We start from the raw sequence: 17,002 nt of genomic DNA, 5'->3' as shown, positions 1-17,002 counted from the left end.
AATTTTTAGTTGTTTAGCTGGAAATGTGTAGAGCAAGGGTGCGCAACATCACAGATACACAAACGACGCGAAAAATTTGAAAGAATTCCCTGACACCAACTTAAGCAGTGCTTACGAGTTGTGAGTGTGAAAACATAAATATCGCATTGAAAGCCGGTGAGAGTTCCTGGGAGTTTTGCGCCGCCAGTAGTGATTTTCCAGCTTTGTGATTAAATTTTGCGTTCAGCATTATCGACATTTTTTTTTAATGAGAAAATTTATTCCATAAAACACGAAATATGTGCAGAACAATGTTTGGACCGATAGCTGCAAAGGCTAGTGGTATTGTACTAATCATTGTACTGATGCTGAAAAATGAAACTTTGGTGGAGGTTTATGTTTTGCAGTTTCTGCGTTAGCGGGTCAGCTGCAGACCTGAATAACTTGGACGATGTTTCCAGGAGATCTGGCGCCGCGCAGCGTGGACTGGTTCGCTTGCAACTGTTGTGCCGCTAGGTAGGTCGCGGGCAACGCCTGCTCATGACGTGTCGCTGCCGGCGGATCAGGAACCGCGGCCGCAGCCGCAATCGCACTCTCCGATTTCGCGTTGGCCCTGCGCATGCCCAGGCGTTATCTATAGCAGCGTTATCTATAGGCGTTTTCTATAGCCACTAGCTCAAATTTCCGCTATACAGCGCACTGGCGTTTTATAAATGGGAAGCACGGGCGATGGAAAGCGGAGCAGTCACACACTAAAAATTTTTACGCCCAAAAGGGTGCTTCAGCTTGTCGCCGCAGGAGCACCCTAAAAACTGAATATTTTACGCCCTTTAGGGTGCTTGGATTTTGTCGCCGCAGGAGCACCCTCTGTGAAGCACCCCAGAAGACAGGTGCCTTATAAACACCCTTTTCCGCCTAAAAGTATCCTAGGGTGCTACTTAGCACCCCAATCTGTAGGAGCATCTTCTGCAAAAGCACCCACCTAAAGGGGTACAAAACGGGTGCGTCATCCTCGGTTCACAGGTGCAGCAGGTGTGAGACCACATATTGCACAATATCACACACGATTATGGTATGAAACATTCGTGCTTTCCAAGCTCGGTTCTGTGAGACATTCCATTGAAGCTCAACATCAGCTGATAATTTCCTTGAACTTGTGTCACCGATTGTTAAAACATCAATTTAAAAAGTCAGGAGCCACATCTCAGTACAGTTATAACTTTAGAGGTAGTTGATTACCCAAAACTTCGTAAAAAACCACTTATATGTTCACTTTGCCGAACTGTAGTACACATCCTTCGAGATTGACTGCAGAGCCTAACCATGCTGTGCAGTGAAAGCAATTAGGTGTGCAACACTTCAACCACACAAAACTTCCTTGAACCTTAAAACCCTTGGCTTCTTAGTATTGCATCAAACTACCAATCAAGGTAGCTACCTGCAATGTTTAGTGCCTTATTCTTGAGCTGAGCAGGAAGGTTCAATATCAAGGAAGACCAAATGCAAAATGTATAGTTTCCTCCGTAATGCGGCTCATAATATAGTTCCCTCCGTACTGCGGCTCATAATCTACTTATAAAAGTTGGGTACCCAAGCCATTTATTTTCGTTTGCATTATTCTTTTTGCTTTACGGAAAAATATTCATATGGTACAGCACTTGCAAGGTTTGGTGGTATTTGGAGTTTTATAAACATACCTTTAGACTAGATGACCCCACATAGCAATAACAAGAACTGCAAACATCACAGAACAATGCATACAAGTTCCCTGGTGAAGCCCATGGTTGAAATGTAATGCCATTGTTCAGAAAACATTATTTTATCATGAGGCTAGCTTGTACATGGTGCCTTGCATTATGTCCCTGCCGGTGGATGTGGGGTCATTTGTCACTGTTGCAAATGAAAAGCCAACAGCCAGGGCCCATTAGTTTTGGCTAGTATTACGAGGTGCCTCACGGTAAGCATTCTACGTCGATAGACTTTTTTAGAGTTGACTAGAACTGAAATCAGCAAAAGATTCTCTACAAAACATTCATTCTATCCGCAGCTTTAGGGTTTGCTATTTCCATAGTTGGGTTTCTTCTGCCTTTCTTAACATTTTTCTTTTGATAAGAAGGTGCACAACCAAAAGAAAAAAGCTTTTCTGTAAACCTTTGGTAGCTATATAATTGTTACAAAATATTTTACTCTAAATAAGGCAGCTTAAACTGAGAATATTTGCATTTAAAAACATTAAAATAAGTTTAAATTGATCATAAATTTTTAGCTGTTTTTACGCAAAACTGTACATGGGATATGAAGTGCACCACAAGGAGGGCTTTGGATTAGCTTTAGCAAATTTGGGACATTTAAGGTGCACTGAAATCTCTACACATGCGCTTTTGGCAGCCATTTTCCTGTATCCACCAGGAAAACGGCTGCCAATTTAAACAGCGATTCTAAATAGTAGTTGACGTGCATTTTAAAATAATCACAAACATTATAGCCACAAAATTAATTTTTACAAGTTGTAGACATTGCCCGTTACACCAGACATTGGACTACACTGTCAAGAGCTTTGACATCTACAATGACGTCTACAAAGCAGGCTTATACTGGTAGAATGTTTCATACCATAATTACTGTGTGTTCAGAGCTCACGTGTGAAGTATGGATACTGCTGCTTCAGCAAGAACCGAGGATGAGCACCCTTCCTGGTTCTGAAAAAAAATAACAGAGGAAATGCCTTAAGCAGGATTCTGAAACGGGGTTGAATGAAACAAGAATGAACAAGAAATTCTTTCAAAACATGTAAAGCAATGCAAACAAATATTTATTTCAACTTATTTCTACAAAAGACCACCTCATGAAGACTGGTGGTGGGGTATTGGCTCAAAAAAAAAGCAGAAAGCACTTATACAAATGCTACAGGGAGCCTTCGCAGCCAACAATTGTTTGAACACACCTAAACTAATCACTGTTCAACAAACTCATAAAAAATGTTTGAATGCATAAAAAACCAGTGGTAAACACAGGAAACAGTTAAAACAGAATGACGGCACAAGTTTGTCCCGTCGTTCTCTTCTGTGTCCTGGGTTTTCCTATGGTTTTTCATCCATTCAAACATGTACCAGCTAGCCCAGTCCAACGCCTTGGTATCATAAAAATATGGATAGTCAATCCTTACACAAAGTTGAAAAAAAAAGAAAGTATAAAGTAGGTGACAAAATTAAAACGACAGCAAATTGGTTGGCTTTTAATTTTAAATGATAATATAAAAAATAATGGCATGAATGAAAGTGAGCAGCAAGCGAAGTACCTTGTTGCTAGCCCGACATTCCACTTTGAAGCAAAATGTCTGCTTTCAACACTACATAGGCTAAACATGCAATGAGGCATTCCTTTAGGCACACAAAATATACCATAATTGTTAAAAAAGCTACGAATTAGTTGAAAAAACCTGACCACGACAAATTGGAATTAGTGACTAGATACAGTTTCAGAAATACACAGCGACATCATATAAAAATATATGGTTCCCATACAAAGATTGATCATAACAAAAATTCAGGACATTTATCAGACTGGCATCAATGTGCAAAGCAGCTTAATGAAGGAAAACGGTCTTCACTAAAAACATGTTAATATTGGGAGCTCATGTGCTTCCCTGCAAGTTGGGTGTGTAAACCCACTGACATCTTAACTAACCCGCCTGAATCATCACTTGATAGACATTGAGGAATTTTACGAATTGGTTTATTGTAGCCAGCTGTCTAGTTTATTTCCCTATTTTTCTTGGCATTTCGTGTCTAATTCTAAATTTGGTGACTAGATAGCTTTTACTATGGTCATGCACTGGTGACAACGAATATTTGATTTTACTTTAAAAAAATTTCAGTTTTGTTTTATTGCTCACCAGCCAACGATGTGAAATATCAGAGGTGCTTAAAACGTATGTTGGCATTTCCTTCCTGCAGTGTAGTACAACTAATCATGACTTTTACCATAATTTGTTCACAAATCGTAATATGTGGAAAGTATTCAGCTTAATGAAAATGTCATTTCAGAAGCATGCACAATCAACAAGGCCTCAATGACTCTCATGACGTGGTCCACTTGTTTCTGTCACAAATAACCTGAGTGCAGACACATTCCACCGAAGACGAAGGTAACATGCCCTCTTGGGTGATGAATATTTAAAAAGCCTTACGAGTAAATTTGCTGCTGAGCACGTGAAATTGTGGCATTAAAACAAAAGATCCCTCTGCGGCATCTTTCACTTGGAGGAGCGCTTGACCACAAACTTTGAGAAGCTGGAAAATGCTCCATGAACCGCTCCAGCCAGCAGAAACGATGCAGGACAGAAGTTGGTAGGCGGACCGTTGGCATCCTGCGATTGTGAAGATATTTCTGTTTAGTAGATGCTCTTCTTTTTGTACCACTGTTTATTTCACCTTTAACAAGCAGCTGAACTCCTTAACGTTCGCATAATAAAATGCTGCAATGCGGAACAGTTAGCAGGGTTACCTCAATTTTGCTTTTCTACGAATTAACACAATGTAGGTAATCTGCACACAACTACAATCAAACTACAATTTTCACCTACTTCACTGCTAACATCAGCGTTTGACTGCTCAAGCACAAATACAGGTTAGACATGTGAGCAATCTGCTAAACGTATCCCCACAAACTGAACAATCAGGCATCAGAAATCGGCAAGGAAGGAGGTGTCACGTTTAAATGGCACTTTTTTTGTTCAAAACATAAACAACACCTGGAAGCTTGAAGCGTGAGAGGGGGTCTTTCACGCTGACAATGTCAGAACATAGCTTGCTAGTGGGCACCTGCACGATGTGCACAATGTGTTTCTTGAAAATGCGTGCGAAAGTTTGATTGATGTGTAGGACGAGAATTGCAGCACGTTTTGACACAGGCCTTGTGGACGCTTCTGCCTGCTAATGTCAATGTGGATTCTTGCTAGTCGCCCTCTTCGGTTCTTTCTGAATATAATGCTTTAGGCATTATATTCAGGACAACGACTGCATCAAAACGTGCAGCAATTACCTACGTTCCACACATCGGTGAAACTCTCGCACACATTTTCAAGACACGCAGTGCATACATTGTGCATGTGCCCACTACAAGCTGCATTCTGACATTGTCAGCGTGAGAGACCCCCTCTCAGGGTCCAAGCTTCCGGGTATTGTTTATTAGATTCCATGCGCTGAATGCAAATCAGTGTACATTGGCGAAACGGGCAATCTGCACAGAAGATTAATGCAGCACTGGAACGAAGTGAACAAGGGCCATGCAAAAACAAGTCCACTGGCAGAGCACCGTGAGAGGACGGGACACGTGGTCGACTGGAACAAGACAAAATTACTGACAACTGAGTGCAATCTATCTTCTCGATTACTGCTCGAGTCCCTCATTGTTCAGACGACGCCCAACATTATCAACATAATGGATGGCAATCTGCACCATATCTATGCAAACTCATTGCGCCGCGTAATGCCCAATATATAGCTTCGTTTTCCACGACACATGCTCACCGTGAACAAGCAACAAACCGTTAAATGGCTTTCTTGACTTGGTCAGTGACCTACGTTTCATCACTGCAATAATGCTTTTACCTGCCTACACGGCATTCCGTCAAACACTGGACTACACCACATGAGCCATTGGCGTTCTTAACCTGCACCAGAGTATATAACCTTTCACTACTGCTATGAGATAGACCCATAAACGCACTTCAATATGGCCTTTATATTTAGCTCTTGGAAACATTATGTATAATTTTACCTTTAAGTTGCACCTGCTACAGCAGCTGGTACTATACCAAAAACATGAAAAAAAAAACGGTGGTTTAACACGCCAAAGCTACACTTGGGATATGGGGAGCACTGTAGGGGAAGGCTTCGCATTAATTTTGACCATCTGGGTATTTTTGTGCGCATCGAAATCTCCAAACACGGGCGTCTTTACGTGTTGCCTCCATCTGAAAAGCGGCTACACCAAGCGGTATCTAACCGACATTCGCCTCCACAGCACACCACCCTTGCCACGGCAGTGGGTTAAACATATGAAATAAAGCGAGTTTTGGAGTGCAAATGAAAATATTAATCACACATCTTATTTTCCCAATCGATGTACCTTTTGAAATCCACCATGCAATCCCCCCTCCCCTACCGGCCTACCAAAACACCTTTGTCTCAAGAGGTAATCAGGCTGTTGTTAATGAAGTAAGTATTTACAATCCGGGACTTGCCACCGTTAAAGTCATGCACTTTGTTTTAGAGATAAGCGACATTAGCCATTTGCAGCACCAGGAGTTAATTGTGTTAAGATCAGATTGAAAGCATTGACGGTAGTAGTTGAAAGAAATTGTGTGATAAATTACAACATCATCTGCAAATAGACCTACATGGAAGGATATGCAACATGGAAGATAGACCAAGCAACCTGCCTGGGGGGACAACAAAGTGGCACGAGCAAAAGAAGTATATAGTTATTAGAAGTAAACTGCATTTGAGAAGAATGAAAATCTTTTGCTCAAGTGAGAACATTAGGGTGAAGTTTGAGAAGTAGTCTGTGGTGTGCAATGCGATTGAATGCTTTAGAAAAATCGAGAAAAACTACCGCAGTTTGTAAGCCTGTGTCAATGGATCAATGTAGATCGTGAACAAATCCTGAAAGTTGTGTTTCTCAAGTAACCCTTGTGAAAACCGTGGTGATACTCGAATGTGATATTGTGATTTTATAAATAATTAGCGACCTGAGAGTGGATGAAATGTTTCCTGACCTTGCATATGGTGCTTGTTAGGGAAATTTAATGAAGTACCGTCACCTGATTTAAAGACTGGTGCTACCTCGACTATCTTCCAACCATTGAGATTAGTGCCTGTCATGAGAGACTGCGAAAAAAGCGCTGTCAGAATTCTACAGACTGCGGGATGTACTTTTCGGTATAGTATGATTATTACCAGTATGATCTGTTTGTATTGCAAGTTTAAAACCATATCGAAAGATCCTAAATGTTTGCTTGGCTTGATTACATACGAATACTTGCTTCAAAGTCAGTTCAATTTCTCTTCTTGCCCTTTAGTCGTCAGCCCCAGATTCTCTTCAATATCTCTGCTAAGCAATGACACGCTCCATACGCACAGCACTGCTTCATGAAAATGTTTCAAATAATCAGAGGCCACAGCACTGCTAACAGGTATACATCATGGCAAGTTCCACAACATGCAATAACTAACCTGACAATACATAATCGGTGGGTGCACCGATATGGCAGCAGTGCCTGGACCGATGTGTCGAGCAAATGCGCCGACTTCTGAACGGATGGTCCAAGCGGCCAGATGATGGATGAATGACCATTCCTGGCGGCAAAGCGTACGGAGCACCAACGAAAGGCCAGGCAGTACTTGGGTACAGCAGGTGCAGTATCGGTTGGCCAAGGGAGGCCCTGGCAAAGCCTTTGAAACTGGACTGGAAGGCAGCTGACCCAGGACAGCCAGCAGCAGCACCTGCAGGTGCATAATCTGTGAGTGTGCTGACACTTGTTTAAATACAAGAAGAGCACACACAAAGCACGAATGCTTACATCAAGTAGATTTTTAATCGTTTAAAGACAGTAACCTCCAAGGCACTAATAAGAACATTCCCGGAACACCCCAAGTGAAATTTAGGTCACAGTAAGAATGTATTTATTAGACCCGCAGGTACTGTGAGTGGGGTATGCATGATATATGCAAAGCTAGCTACTGAGCTAATTTGCATGGAACGCATGCTAGCAGCTCATCTGTATCCCTTGCTTTCAATCGGAACTGGTGTGTGATAGTTGAGGCTCCTCCATTTCAATGTCTGACTTGTATCTGCACGTTCAATTCTCCAATATAAATCGAGTTGAGTGAGTGCCTACAGCTTTCTTGTTAGTCTCTGTATGGCCTGCGGTTTTGCGAAAATGAGAACTTGCGAATTGGCTAAATTTTCTGCACTAATTTAAACAATACATATGTCTCTGATATCAAGCCCCAGACTTCCCGAGAGCTACTCTGACAGAATCGGCAGGCGCCTCGTAGGCGTTGTGAAATCTCCCCCACTACCCCGAGACTATGCTAACTCCCTGCGAGGCCACATGCGCGCATTTCACCTTCAATTTGCACGTATGTGAATTCTATACCTCTATGAACTCTCAGACGGGCGTCGTCATATTCGTGCCGGACTCGTGAAACTCGGCAACGTAAATTACCGCACTCGCTCGCTGGCGCGCGGCCCGAACTCTCTCACCGTTTCCGGCCCTTGCATACTATTTTCTCCACCTTGCACATCGTAAATTCTCATGTTTAACTACACCTCGTGCGCCCTCATCTCTTGCCTGCTTTTCTTCCAGCACAACTCCGTCAGCACCCGGTCGACGCGTACGCTGTCGGGGCGCGTTGGCGAGCGAGTACGGCAATTTCGCTGTTGTCGAGCTTCACGAGAACAGCACACATATCGCGGCCCGAAGACCGCGAGGCGTACGGTCGCCGGTCTCGCGAGCGCAATAGCTGCGAAGCGCACTGCACGGAATTCGTGAAAGGGGGGGGGGAGACGCCAGCCATGGAATCACGTGTACGCGTTTTCACATGCACTTCCAGGGAACCTCCTGTTCATGTTATTTCTTGGTATACCGCGGGTATTCACGAGGGAGGACTAATCACAGCGTTGTGCCACTCACGCGAAATTGCGACTGCGATCTGCAACCGCAAAGGCACTGTTTGAGACACACATAAACAAACGCCCCGGTGTTAAAGAGCCTTGCGTGATGTGAAATTATTAGCAGCCGTGTACCATAGCGCGAGCATCGTAGCCAAGGTCTAGCTTCAGCGTAAATTGATGCTGACTTCTGCGGAAACGGTGGACTGGGCGCCAAACAAGTATACTAACTTACGTAGGCTCTCAGAGCAAACGAGATGGGGGTCTAGCGAATTACTGACCCATAAACACCAGAACTCGTTCCAACCAAATACAGAATAATAAAAAATGCGTACTTACCCGAGCAAAAACGATGTTTCCAACGTAAAATTCTCCTTCACTGTCGTCTTCATCTCGCGGACACACGAACACGCTTTGTTCTGATGCAATGTCATCCACTTTTGACGCGCAGTATTTTATCCGGCGATGATCGTTCTTCCGGGGTCCCCATGTTCAACACACGCGTAGGTTAGAAGGGTAGACATCACCCATAAAGCTTCTATAACTATGATTTAAGCTTGAAATAGATAAAACAGAATAAATCACGCCACCAACCACTCGGCACAAAACGCCATGAAAAAACACACACACAGAACAGGGACACACACAAAAGTGAGAGATAGTTGCCAGACTTCAAATGCAGCACCTCTACGTTTGACGAAAATTGTGTTACTACTGTAATGTTGGTAATTATCTTTCTGCTTTCAAAATCTGAAATGTGTTTATAACTTAAATTTAAGGTTTTTAAACACAAAAAGTGAATACACATAAAGTACTTGACATATATACTGATATTGTAAAGAGGTTTGACGTTTGTTTTGGTTTTGTTTTCACGGCGGGCTTCTCAAGAGAGAACGTGCGAGAAAACGAGCTACTTTGGGTTTAGGAAGAGGGCGGTAAATGTCGGCGTGATAGAAAGCAAGGAACAGGTGCTTACCCTGGTCGTTAAAAAAGGAGCTAATAAAACCCTCACGTAAAAAAAAAAAAAAAAACACGTTCGACGAGGAATCGAACCATTGACCTACAAAACAGTAAACGGACGCGTTAACAAACAGCTATGTAGGCGGGCGGTGTTCGAGGCGCCTAAAACAACTCTATACTTACGTAAGTTGTCAACGAATATTGTTGCGTGTGTCTAGTCATCGCCTCCTTTAACGATGGTCTAGTTTATGCTGCATTTTTGAAATTCTGGCTGTCCTAACGCTTGTTTCTCACGCACCGGTCTTGCAGACGAGGCCGCATTGCTAGCGCTGCAAGCGATTGAGCCAAATCTCCATTATTTGACTCAAGAAAAGCTATCGCAGTCAATCCGACCTTTTCTGCGCAAGCCACGGCAGCCACGAAATAAATGGAATGTGCCGTTAGAATTATGGCGTTGATAACGCTTGTTTGACCGGCACCGTCTTGCAGACAAGCAACGTCGCTCTAATACTACAAGCGATGTCACTCCTGGCATGTCAGGCGCATCAAACCCATCGTGTAAAACGACTGCTAACAGTGCGAAAACCTCTGAGTTTGTAACAAGTGGGGATTTGCGGTGGCGGCGACGTAATAGGTACAGCAAGCAGGTACGCAGAACAGCAGCGTAGGGTTACAAACTTTCCCCGAAAAAAAAAAACGGGCCTTCCGGGAAGGGGGGGAGGGGGGATTGTGTTGAAAAAAGACTCCATGTTTTTTAACATGCAGTGCCATTTGTTGTAGTGTTTTCTTAGAGAGAAATCAACATAACGTTTGTACTGAAAGTTATTGACAGCTTGGTTAATCGCTCTGCATTTGCTTCACTGAAAAGTAACCGCAATTGCTGACCGCGGCGGTAGAATTTCGTTATTTTGTTCTTCCCTTAGGTCCCCCTCCATCTGAGGCAGCGCGCTCGCCCGCGTATTTTCTCTGCTCGCGTGTCTTTGCGCAGCTTGTCGACATAGGCGTGCGCAGAGTTCTCAATTTGGGGGGGGGCAAAGTCTTACCGCTGCGCCCCCCCCCCCCCAGAGCAACTCCCGACCTCTTCTCACTGAAGGCCTTGCGGTGCGAACGCAGTGCAAAGAGGGATGGTTATAAAATTTTTATTTCAATGTGATGGAATTGCAACACACACAAAATATTTCTGAGCAGAAATTTTACTTTCATGTATTACATCGGCAAGGCATGGGGCAAATTTGGCGCCCCCTTCAGATGATTAGGGGGGGCGGCCGCCCCCCCTGCCCCCCCTGTGCGCACGCCTATGCATGTCGACACGTATTTATCGTCTTAGTTGTTGAATTGACACTTATAAAACGCCAAAACGGGCATAATCACGGCACAAAATCCAAAAAACCGGCTGATGACGGCTGGTTTTAGATATGGACCGGCAACCGGCCCGCTGTTTAAAAAACCGGTCGGGCCGGTCCAAAACCAGGAAGGCGGCAACCCTACGGCAGCGACGAGCGAAAATGATTTTACACGACCGCCCCCGTCGGACTGCGCAAAAAAGGAAGATAGAACCCCTGCATACACGCCCTCGAAGAAAGCTGTACAGCCGATTCAGTTTGTTGTGGACGAAGAGCAACCGAGGCTGCAGCCACAAACGATTGCGCTTGCCGTGGTATGAGCCAAAGCATATCTTCACATAGTTATGTTATCGTCCGTCTGACTGTTACTTACTGAAGGGAAAATTCAGAACACAAACGTTGACGTCTAGCGTCTATGCCAGACATAGACGCTGCTGTTTAGGCCCTAAAAACCACCTTCAGGGCGTCTGTCGGTTCTGTCTGATGGCGCGCTCGCGCCGCTGATTACGAACGAGGCGTCTGTTGGCGTTGACTTATCGTGTTGGCGAGCCGGTAAACGCCATCACGGTTAAACTCCCTGTTGGAAGACTACGCTGTTGGGACGATAGAGTGCCGACAGAGCTTCTTATTGGCCCCACAAACGCCATCAAGGTTAAACTCCCTGTTGGAAGACTAGGCTATTGGAACAATAGAGTGCCGACAGAACTTCGTATTGGCCCCACAGGCGTGCTGTGAGCCCAACAAGAAAGTCTTGTTGGAATTTTTGCCCGGGGCATAATAATACGGGAACAAATTCTTAGGTAAATTCGATTTCGTTGAGGACACCGATGCCTCGCGTAAAAGTTTTATTTATAGGACTACAAGAGGCATTTTGTAGCCTTTCCTTCCCGTGCACCCAGACATCGAAACGAACCTTGTGATACACTCGAAGCAGTAGATTAGTGCAGAGTGGAATTTAAACATTCAGCACGTTTTGTTCAATTTACGAACAGCAATTTTAGAGCCTTTCCCCTGGTCTATGTGGAGAGTTCATATTTATTCTCTCAACGGGCGGTGAAATAGTGCAATGTGCGGTTTAAACATTCAGCCTGTTTTTGTGCAATTTTGCATGCTTGCATTCACACACCGTTCTTTTAGGCACCCTAACGATAAGGTGCCGTGGTAACACCCCAATCGAGAAGAAATACTTTTTAGCACCCCTTTAACGGTCGTAGCACCCTATGAAACTGTTGATTACACCCCTGAATTTTGGCACCCTCGAGGTGGGGTGCCAGAGCAATAATTGGGTGCTTGAAAGGTGCAAATAGGGTGCAAAATGTTCAGTACACCCTCCTTGCACCTTAAAGGGTGTAAAAATGTTAAGATTTACACCCCTTAATATGTGGCACCCTCATGATTGGGTGCCGGAGCAATGTTCTAGTCCTTAAAAGGTGCAAAAAGGGTGCAAAATGTTGAGTGCACCCTTTTAGCACCTTTAAGGGTGTTAAAAAGTTTAGTGTGCACGTAGGTTTAGGCGCTGTTATACGGCTACAGACGCCGCCGACTCTGGCCTTTTCGCTCATTAGGCCATTTAATGATCTCACATTAATAAGCCAAGATAAGTGCCCGTAGGTGACGTGCGTCGGTTTCTGGGCTTAAAGCTCGCCTTACTCTCGCATCCCGTTTGTTGAAGGTATGGCGTGCGGACTCAAAGTTGTCAAGACGGAACGTGGCTGTTCCTCCGGTACGCAATTCCCTGTGGAGGCCATGCCCTCACGAAGCAGACGGCAACTTTAGTGCGCACTGCGGTGTGTTAAGCGCGAACCATCCCCGTTGCTTCGAGAATTTACCAATGTTGTGTCGAAAGAAGCTCTGAAAGAAAGCGGGTATTCTAAGTAAAAGCGCGCTGTCTCGTCGGTTTAGATTAAGAAGACGGCAGCCCGTGCAGCTGTCCGAGTCGCTCTTTCTGCTGCCAACAAATTGCGTGGGCTGTGTAAGGAAACCGACGTAGAATACGTACCAAAGCATGCACGTGGAGCGAAGGCCCAAGGGACCCTTTGTGTGCAGTGCAGCGTCGGCATTGTCTATGACGTTCTGCTGAGGTGTGGAAGGTCGCACGTATTTGCCAACGCGGACATTGCGTTAATAAGGATCTACTACTGGAGCATGCAAATTGGCTTGAATCCGGCATTGGAGAGACGCGTAGACGGAAACGTTTATAGCATGCAGAAGAGGTTAGCCGCCCTCATGTCAGGACTCGGTACTTCGGCTTGGCTGAATTTAGTGAAACGAGAAAAAAAAATGAAGAAACGGTAAAACAACCGTAAGTAAAAGAAATCATAAAGTAAAAAAAAAAATAAAGGGAGCTCACACAAACGCGTAAGGCGAAGCTGTACGCAACCTTTACTACCGTCACAAAGGTGCACGATTGCAGCCGATTTGCTTCTTCTTTGGTGCCGCAATGACCTTTGCAGCTATAAGGCGCAATTGTAGCTATAAGTGTGAGCTTCTTTCATTATTTTGTAAGTAATAGTCATTGGAAATCACCTCGGAAGGGGGTAAGCTATGAAGTGTCTTTCTCGTTGTGAGCAAGTGTTGCCACGATTACGGCTAGCACTGGAGTTTTTTTTTTGCTAATCTTGGCTAATCTCCCTAAGTTGGTATGCTTGGCTTGACGAACGTGCGTAAGGGACGGTGGGCGGTCGTCCCGAGGCCCGCACACACGAGCGCTAGGAGGCATTTTCTTGGTTATGTTAATTGCCGGGCGGTCGCCGCGAGGTCCGCGTGCTCGGCAGTTTCTTGGTAATTTTAACTGCGGACACGAAAAATTAGAATTTCCTAAGCAGCTTCGTTGTTAAAAGTAAGGCAGGGGGCACATAGAGGGAATGGCAGAAAGGGGGGAAAATCATTCTGTGACCTTATGGCTAGAAGATTTCGCCCGGTCCCGAGACGGGTATAAAGTTAAGCTTTTGTTTCTAGCGCTCGGGCCATCCACTGCACGAAATTCAAGTCTGTACCATTTGTTGGTCAGGCAGATGTGATACGAAATACCGAAATCAGCGAGCGTGCGAAATCTTTGCGGAATCTCTGCTTTCAAGTGGGAAGGCGCTTGCGTCATCATGTTCTTGGTATGCCTCATTAAAGCACGTCTCTGTGCTAGTTGGTGTTGCATGTTTAAACGTGATGCTGCGCACAGGGGCGGGACAGTGAAATAGAGCGACAGGATGAGCGCAGACTCAAAGCAGTTGTGAGTGTCTGAGTTAGGAGTCTTTGCTCGCCCTGTCGCTCCTTTTTTACTCTCCCGCCCCTGTGCGCGGCATCACGTTTAAATGGGCGGGTCTTTGCAATCACGGGATTGCCTATCAGCAGTAAAAACGTCGGTAATTATTATTTCTTATTGATGTAGGTAATTTTTTTTTGCGTGGGTTTTTATTTCTGTTCCCGCTATGTTTGCGCAGATGGAAGCATGGAACGTCGAATGGTTGGCGCTGTACGTTGCGAGCGCGTTGCGTCATCCTGTCGTTAGCACTGTTTGGTCGCGATAGTACGAACCAAGTCCCCCGAATCGCCCCCTTAACCCGGCACAGAGTTCTACGTGTAATTTAGGTATAGTCTCCAGCGTTGCATTTAAGGAATGATTCAAGTACACCGCTGGCGTATCTAACGATTGGGGTTTACAAGGGAAGGTAGGATCTCATGCCTTGCAGACATTGTTCTTAGAGCTGCTTTAGGTGTTTTCGCCACAAAACCCAGTTCTGTGTACTTGTACGTGGCTGTAATCTTCTGGAACGTGAGATGTGTGTGTGTGAAGTGCTGGCGATATCAAGGCGATATCAAGGCTGTGGATCTTGAGGGGAGCAGGAATACAGAGCTCTTTACTGTATGTGGCATTAGAACGGACTCCTTTTCTGATGGACATACTCACGCACGAAGCTGTACCACTGGCTTGTGGTACACATTTTGGCACATTTAAATAGGAAAAAAAAGAATCTGCGTTTGATTTCTTCTCTATTGATGCGATTGCATCTGGTGTCTGCATTTTTCAAAAAGGAGCTTTCTGCCTTTCACTCATCTCGTTTGCTGTGCACTCAAACCGCACTGCAGGAAAGCCAACTTTCTTTGACGGTGATGATGATCGTGGGTGAAGTGAATAAAACTTGAGACACTTCCCGTTGTCGTAATCGAAGCTGGCTCTCTCGCATTATGAAGCCGACGTCTGTCCTATTGCCCCATATTGGCGCTAGTCGAAGCAGTTTGGAGTTGGAGCGGGGTGCACGGATGTGCGAAATTAGGCACAAAAATCATGCACGTCGCCGTGTAACGACGGCCGTGGTTGAACTTTAGGTAAAGCCAATTCCCGTATCAGTAAAGCACGAGCACAATCGCAGGGCAGTAAACCGTCCCGGTGATAAATACCCCATGTCTACAGTAAAGTGGTGTGATATTGGTCCGCTCGATTCTGGGTTGGTTCGTTTGGTGTGGCACGTGATATTGGAAATCTTCGCGTTCCCCGATCGTTGTCGTTGTTGAAGAGGGCCTTTTTGCCCCTCCTTCGTTAGGAACAGAATATCGGCAAGTAAACATGCATATATATTCGCATGCTGGTGAGAGAATTATTTTTCCGCCGTAAGCCTGTCTCATTCTCCACGGTAGCGGTCCACTTTAACTCGTAAAACGCCTATGGTTTAACCAGATCAAGGTGCACGTTAGCACATCAACGCAGCCTGGTGACCAATTGGGGGCATCTTAGGGCGTTATAAGGGGTGAAAATCGTGGAAGACTGCTTTAAGTGCAGATAGGCATCAAGTAGGTGTCTTCAAACCGGACACGTCTGCGCAACACTGGAAGGTAACTTAGATGCCCTAGTCTGCAAACAGTCCCCAAACAACCGTAGATAACCCGTACAAGTACCGTACAATGGTAGAGACGTCAAAGACGAGCGTAGATGGAGTCCCTGGTGGCCTTTAGCCCCGAAACCGAAAGGCACGGGTCATCCTTCGCAGAAGAATCCGCTGAATCCACCCTGCTGGCAGCGCTGCTCGCACACCGGTACCTCGGTCTACGAGGGGGAGCTTGAGGCGTCCAAGGCTCAGTGAGACCCGGCATGATCACTGTGATAGACATGTTTGCTCTTTTTCTCTGAGTTGAGAAGCTACAGCCGTGTTAACGAACGTCTTCAAGACGGCAGGGCAGATTGAGCTACTAATGGTTACGCCACCAGATGACACTTTGGTAATGCATGTAGCGGTTAATTTGTCATTTAAAAAACGAAGCGGTGATCGACGTTGTTAAGTCATCAATGAGCCGCAGTGCGGTTATGCTCCTGCATTTGTAATGTATCCGGCATAACGCCTACATGTTGCCTGTACTTAGCACGCAAGGTTTGCGCTACGCGACGGCATGTGCGTTATATTGTCTCGACACGTGTCCGCGCATTCATTGTGGGCATTTATATAACGCGGGCCTCCGTCTTCACATTTATGTAAGCGTGCCAGTTACGATGGCGCTGCTAGGGGATCGAATGCACCGGTCGCAATGCGCCACGTGACGATAAGAAACTGTGATTGGTATGCACAGGTGATGCTTTCCTTGGTTATCTGTTTTCGGCAGCCCTCAGTGCCAGTCGCCGCGGACGCGAGAGAGAAAGAGAGCGAACGTACTTTAATGACGCTGGCGATGTCAGCCGAACTAAGCTGCCTGGCTTCTTACGCCAAATGAAAAGGAACACATATGCTTTAACTATTTACAGGGTCCGATCAAGGCTTGTGTCTCAACAGTATGCTTAGAAACACACACTGTGTAGGCGTATAGGTCGTTATGCTTAATTGACTGGGTTTACTGCTACTTTGCGGTTGTGTATTATATGCATCTCTCTACGTGTGTTATTGGCTGAATAGCGTTCTCTTTAGGATTCTGCCGTTAATGCAAAACAACTCTACACGTTCAGCATTGTATGAAACACCCCCATGCGCGGTTTGCTTATGTAATTAGCTTCTTGTTATTCTCGTGAATTAGGTTCTACCACCACCACAACCACCATTATATTATTATTAATATTATTA

General features: G+C 45.1%; 1 long non-coding RNA gene across 1 annotated transcript; it reads right to left on the bottom strand.

Moving 5' to 3' along the window:
* Positions 1-2,715: 2,715 nt before the first annotated feature.
* On the bottom strand, positions 2,716-9,272 carry LOC144168814 (uncharacterized). Its single transcript, XR_013322247.1, has 3 exons — positions 8,998-9,272; positions 7,218-7,487; positions 2,716-4,348 (listed from the first exon to the last, which is right to left on the bottom strand). It is a non-coding gene; the product is annotated as an uncharacterized LOC144168814 (long non-coding RNA).
* Between the last annotated feature and the right edge of the window lie 7,730 nt (positions 9,273-17,002).

The sequence above is a fragment of the Haemaphysalis longicornis genome, unplaced genomic scaffold, assembly GCF_048455015.1.
Source record: "Haemaphysalis longicornis isolate Haplotype H1 unplaced genomic scaffold, Haemaphysalis longicornis Haplotype H1 scaffold_2, whole genome shotgun sequence".
In the NCBI taxonomy this organism is placed as follows: Eukaryota; Metazoa; Arthropoda; class Arachnida; order Ixodida; family Ixodidae; genus Haemaphysalis; species Haemaphysalis longicornis.
Note: the sequence above shows the minus strand (reverse complement) of the source record. Positions and strands in the feature narration are given on the sequence as shown.